Source organism: Hylobates moloch, unplaced genomic scaffold (assembly GCF_009828535.3).
Source record: "Hylobates moloch isolate HMO894 unplaced genomic scaffold, HMol_V3 SCAFFOLD_13, whole genome shotgun sequence".
Lineage (NCBI taxonomy): Eukaryota > Metazoa > Chordata > Mammalia > Primates > Hylobatidae > Hylobates > Hylobates moloch.
This window is the reverse complement of record NW_026652288.1, coordinates 31,465,401-31,470,672: the sequence shown is the minus strand read 5'-3', so window position 1 is coordinate 31,470,672 and position 5,272 is coordinate 31,465,401. Positions and strand designations below refer to the sequence as shown.

Sequence of the window (5,272 nt, the reverse complement as noted above, 5' to 3'; positions counted from 1 at the left end):
AAAGTAAAAGGCACAGACTTAGGTAAAGGGTGACTCCAGGCAGGGAAATGAGAGAGCCATCAAGATTCAGAGGGGAGATGACCCTATGCTTAGGGCAGATTCTGGGCAGCACAGAGGGAGCAAGAGAGGTGGAATGACCCTCATGTAGAGGCCAGATGTGACTCTGCCTATGGCTGGTGCTGTTTCCCCTAAGTGGGTGTTTCCATTCCTGGCCTCTGAAGTGGTAAGAATCATGTTCTGAAAACTCACTAAAAGCAAAGCCCCTCTGTTTTCTCCAGCACTAGCTTTTGCCTGAAGTCATTATCTATAAAAGACAGCATGTGGACACAATAATTTTAAAGGAATTTTCCAGGTCTAACATTTTATTTTTTTTCCTGGCTTTTTTTTTTTTTTCTGAGAACTTTATTCTCTGAATCATGTAAGCTGGAAATCTGTCATTCTTGATGTTCCCTCTGTCCCCTCACTCTTCCAAAGTTTTGATGATAAATCTTTCTGTTTCCTCTTATTGATTCCTGTTTTAGTCTCCGTGGTTCAGAATTAATCACTTCTTACTTTCTAAGTGGTCTATCTGGTTCTAATGCAGTCTCCTCACTTTCCTGGTGTTTGGTTTATCTTTCAAGTCACCATCTTGTTCATCATCCGAGTATTAAAACACATTTAAGACTATCCCAATGTCTCAGGATAGAGTCTGAATTCTCTGATTGGTCTTTTCTTTTAAATCATAAATTTTGTGGGTATTTGTATATATTTATGTGGTACATGAGATATTTGATCCAGGCATGCAATGCATAATAATCATAACATGGAGAATGGGGTATGCATTCCCTCAAGCATTTATCTTTTGTGTTACAAACAATCCAATTATATTCTTTTTGTCATTTAAAAATGTACAATTAAGTTATTATTGACTATAGTCACCCTGTTGTGCTAATAGTAGGTATTATTCATTTTTTTCTATTTTTTTGTACCCATTAACCACACCTACCTCTCCCCCAGGTCCCCACTACCCTTCCCAGCTTCTAGTAACCACCCTTCTACTCTCTGTCTCTAAGAGTTCAATTGTTTTGATTTTTTTTTTTTTTTTGCTGACTTTAAAATGTTTATTCTTTAAAAAATTAGTTGCTTTTTATACAGCTATACAAAGTTCTTAATGTTTCTTTGGCAATGGAATATAATGGAATTTTACAACTATATAAAAATGTTACCTTTGTCTAAGAAACAGAATTTACTGTGTGTACATAGTTGACTGACAAAATTCTCTACCATCCAGCACCCTAATTAATTGACAAAATAAGCTACCTCCTATTACAGGATTCCCCAAAAGAAAGGAGGAAAAAGATACACACACACACACACCACACACACACACGCGCGTGCGCACACACAACCTTCTGTGGCTCAAAACACAGTATCACGGCCCTATCTGCAGGCAACTTGCAATTGCCAAATACAATTTAGTGATTAAAAAAAAAACCTTTCAGTGATGAAAAAATACAAGTCCCACTGAAGTACTGCTTTAGTTTAACTATACATAAGAAATTACTTAACCTTCTGCTACTCCAAATATATTTAATGCTCATATCTTAAGATAAGCCTTCCACCCCCAAAAGTAACTGCATTTTATCTTTGAAATTAAGTGGAAAAACAAACAAAAAACAAAAACCCAGTGCTGGTGACGAATGTACAGCGAATTCACTTCTTCATTCTTCGCAAAGACTGAAATCAATGTTCAGGACCATGAAGATCTAGAAATTCACCTATTTTCAGAGACTTGTTTTCTAGACTATGCAGCAACTTTGTTGTCTTTCTTTCAGAAAGCAGTACGATCAATCCAGACCTTTTAGGGTCCAAAAGCTGTGGTTTTCCTATATTCAAAATCTGCAAACTCCCGGCCCCCACGACCTCCTCTGAATCCACCGCGAAATCCTCAAGGGGCAGTGAAGGTACCACCTCTGCCACCACCATGCCCTCTGCCATCACGGAAACCAAGACCTCCTCTGCCTCTGTATCCCCCATGGCCACGGTTTGGACGAAGTGGGATTCCAAATGTTTCAGCATTTAATCTTTCTTCAGCCCAGGCTGGTCTCCGTTCTCTATTGTCATCATAAGAAATATTATCAAAGAAGGATTTAGTTTTGTCATAATAGCAATTAGGTCCAAGTGGATCTTCATCAGCATTTCCTTCACTGTTTTGGGTGTCAACTCTTGAGTCTCCTTTATCTTCACCATTTACAGGCTTCTCCTGTTTCTCAAGTTTATCTTCTACTTGTCTCGTTATCATTTCTGAGTTGCTCATTTTCTGGCCTTGAAACTTTGTGTACTTCAGCTTGCCTGTGCTCCTGATTCTCTCCTGCCTTTTGGCTGGTAGCTGGCAAAGGCCTGGTTGATACAGGACTCCTTCTCCCAACAGCTGCTGGAGCAGGTAAGTGGGCCGAGGCGGTCTGCACTGCTTGTTCCATGGTTGGGCTTTTTCTCAAACGGTCTAACTGAGGGCTTGAGTGACCTTGAGATGACTGTGTTTTTAGAGATCTTGTATCCTGTGTAAAGGCAGAACCAACTGCACTACTTTGGGGTAAGTTACCACTGTTTGATGTTTCTGTTCCAAAGGATGTCAAAGAGCTTCCAGCAACACCAACAACATCAAAATGCTGCCCAACTAAGGAACTTGGACTGAACTGACTGTATGTGGGCATCCTGCTGAAAGGCCCCATAAGAACCCATGGACTGGAATGAAGAAGTCCATGAGCCTAGTGAGGACTGAACAATAGCTGGGTCTTGAAGCAAAGAACACTGTGGTTTTGGTGGCTCACAAACAGTAAGGTCTTTAATGTCACTCCCACGGAATATAATGTATTCAAAGACTTCATCTCGAGGTGGTATTGGACGATCTGTAGGTCTGTTTTCTGTACCAAAGGATCCAACTTTGGCAAGGGCTACGGTGGAGTTTCCGGTGTCGATGGTGTAGAGGATGCCCTCGTAGCGGATCTCTGCCTTGGAGATGAGGCTGATCTTGCTGCCGATGTAAGGCGTGCTCCCGCTCATGGCGCCGCCACCGTGGCTCCCAGCTGCTGGCAGAGAGGCAGATCCCACGCCGCTGTCGCCTGCTCCGCTCGCTCCGTTGGCGCCTACAGCAGCCGCTTCAGACTCAACATGGCGGCGGCGCCAGCTCCGCTACCTCCCCCAACCTCCCGCCCTCAGGCGGCAGCGGCGGCGGTGTGGGGCATGCTGGGAGGGCCTTGTTTTGATTTTTATATCCCACAAATAAGTCTCTGCTTGATCTCTAAGGGCTTCCAGATTTCTGTCTCAATCAAACATCCAACCTTATCTCCTACTACTTCCCTGAAAAAAACTTCTGCTCTCTCCAAACTGGTTTGGTTATTATTTTCCTCAATATATCATGTTCCTTTTGATTGCCATACTTTTGATGATTTCTTCTTTCCTCCTTGTAATGCCCTATTCATCATCTCCCATCAGGAATCTTATATTAGTCCATTCTTGCACTGCTATAAAGAAATACCTGATACTGGGTAATTTAAAAAGAAAAAAGATTAAATTGGCTCATGGTTCTACAGGCTGTACAGAATGCATGACAGCTTCTGGGGGACCTCAGGAAAGCTCCAATCATGGTGGAAGGCAAAGGGAAAGCAGGCATGTCTTACATGACTGGAACAGGAGAAAGAGAGAGGTGGGGGAGGTACCACACACTTTTAAACAACTAGATCTTGTGAGAAGTCCCTCACTATCATGAGAATAGCATCCGTGATTCATCACCTCCCACAAGGCCCCACCTCCAATATTGGAAATTACAATTCAATATGAGATTTGGGTCAGGGCACAGATGCAAACTATATCATTCCGCCCCTGGCCTCTCCCAAATCTCATGTCCTCTCACATTGCAAAATACAATCATGCTTTTCCAACAGTCCTCCAAAGTCTTAACTCATTCCAGCATTAACTCAAAAGTCCAAAGTTTCATCTGAGATAAGGCTAGTCTCTTCTGCCTATGAGCCTGTAAAATAAAAAACAAGTTAGTTATTTCCAAGATACAAAAGAGGTATAGGCATTGAGTAAATACTCCTATTCCAAAAGAGATAAATTGGCCAAAACAAAGGGGCTACAGGCCCCATACAGTCCAAAACCCAGCAGGGCAGTCATTAAATTTTTAAAAGACACAGACTGGCAAATTGGATAGAGTCAAGACCCATTGGTGTGCTGTATTCAGGAGACCCATCTCATGTGCAAAGACACAGGCTCAAAATAAAGGGATAGAAGAATATTTACCAAGTAAATGCAAAGCAAAAAAAAAAAAAAAAAAAAAAGCAGGACTTGCAATCCTAGTCACTGATAAAACAGACTTTAAACCAGCAAAGATCAAAGAAGACAAAGAAGGGTATTACATAATGGTAAAGGGATCGATGCAACAAGAAGAGCTAACTATCCTAAATATGTATGCACCCAATACAGGAGCACCCAGATTCATAAAGCAAGTTCTTAGATACCTACGAAGAGACTTAGACTCCCACACAATAATAGTGGGAGACTTTAACACCCCACTGTCAATATAAGACAGATCAATGAGACAGAAAATTAACAAGGATATTCAGGACTTGAACTCAGCTCTGGACCCAGCAGACCTAATAGATATCTACAGAACTCTCTACCCCAAATCAACAGAATTTACATTCTTCTTAGCACCCCATAGCACTTATCCTAAAATTGACCACATACATGGAAGTAAAACACTCCTCAGCAAATGCAAAAGAATGGAAATCATAACAAACAGTCTCTGAGACCATAGTGCAATCAAATTAGAACTCAGAATTAAGAAACTCACTCAAAACTGCACAACTACATGGAAATTGAGCAACCTGCTCCTGAATGCATACTGGGTAAAAAATGAAATTAAGGCCGAAATAAGTATTTTGAAATCAATGAGAACAAAGAGGCAACATACCAGAATCTCTGGGACACAGCTAAAGCAGCATTAAGAGGGAAATTTGTAGCACTAAATGCCCACATCAGAAAACTGGAAAGATCTGAAATCAACACCTGAACATTGCAATTAAAAGAACTAGAGAAGCAATAGCAAACAAATTTTAGGAATCTGGGTGCTCCTGTATTGGGTGCATATATATTTAGGATAGTTAGCTCTTCTTGTTGCATCGATCCCTTTACCATTATGTAATACCCTTCTTTGTCTTCTTTGATCTTTTTTGGTTTAAAGTCTGTTTTATCAGAGACTAGGATTGCAATTCCTGCTTTTTTTTTTTTG

General features: G+C 41.0%; 1 pseudogene; it reads right to left on the bottom strand.

Moving 5' to 3' along the window:
- Positions 1-1,280: 1,280 nt before the first annotated feature.
- LOC116480236 (protein LSM14 homolog A-like) lies at positions 1,281-3,114 on the bottom strand (annotated as a pseudogene).
- Positions 3,115-5,272: the final 2,158 nt, after the last annotated feature.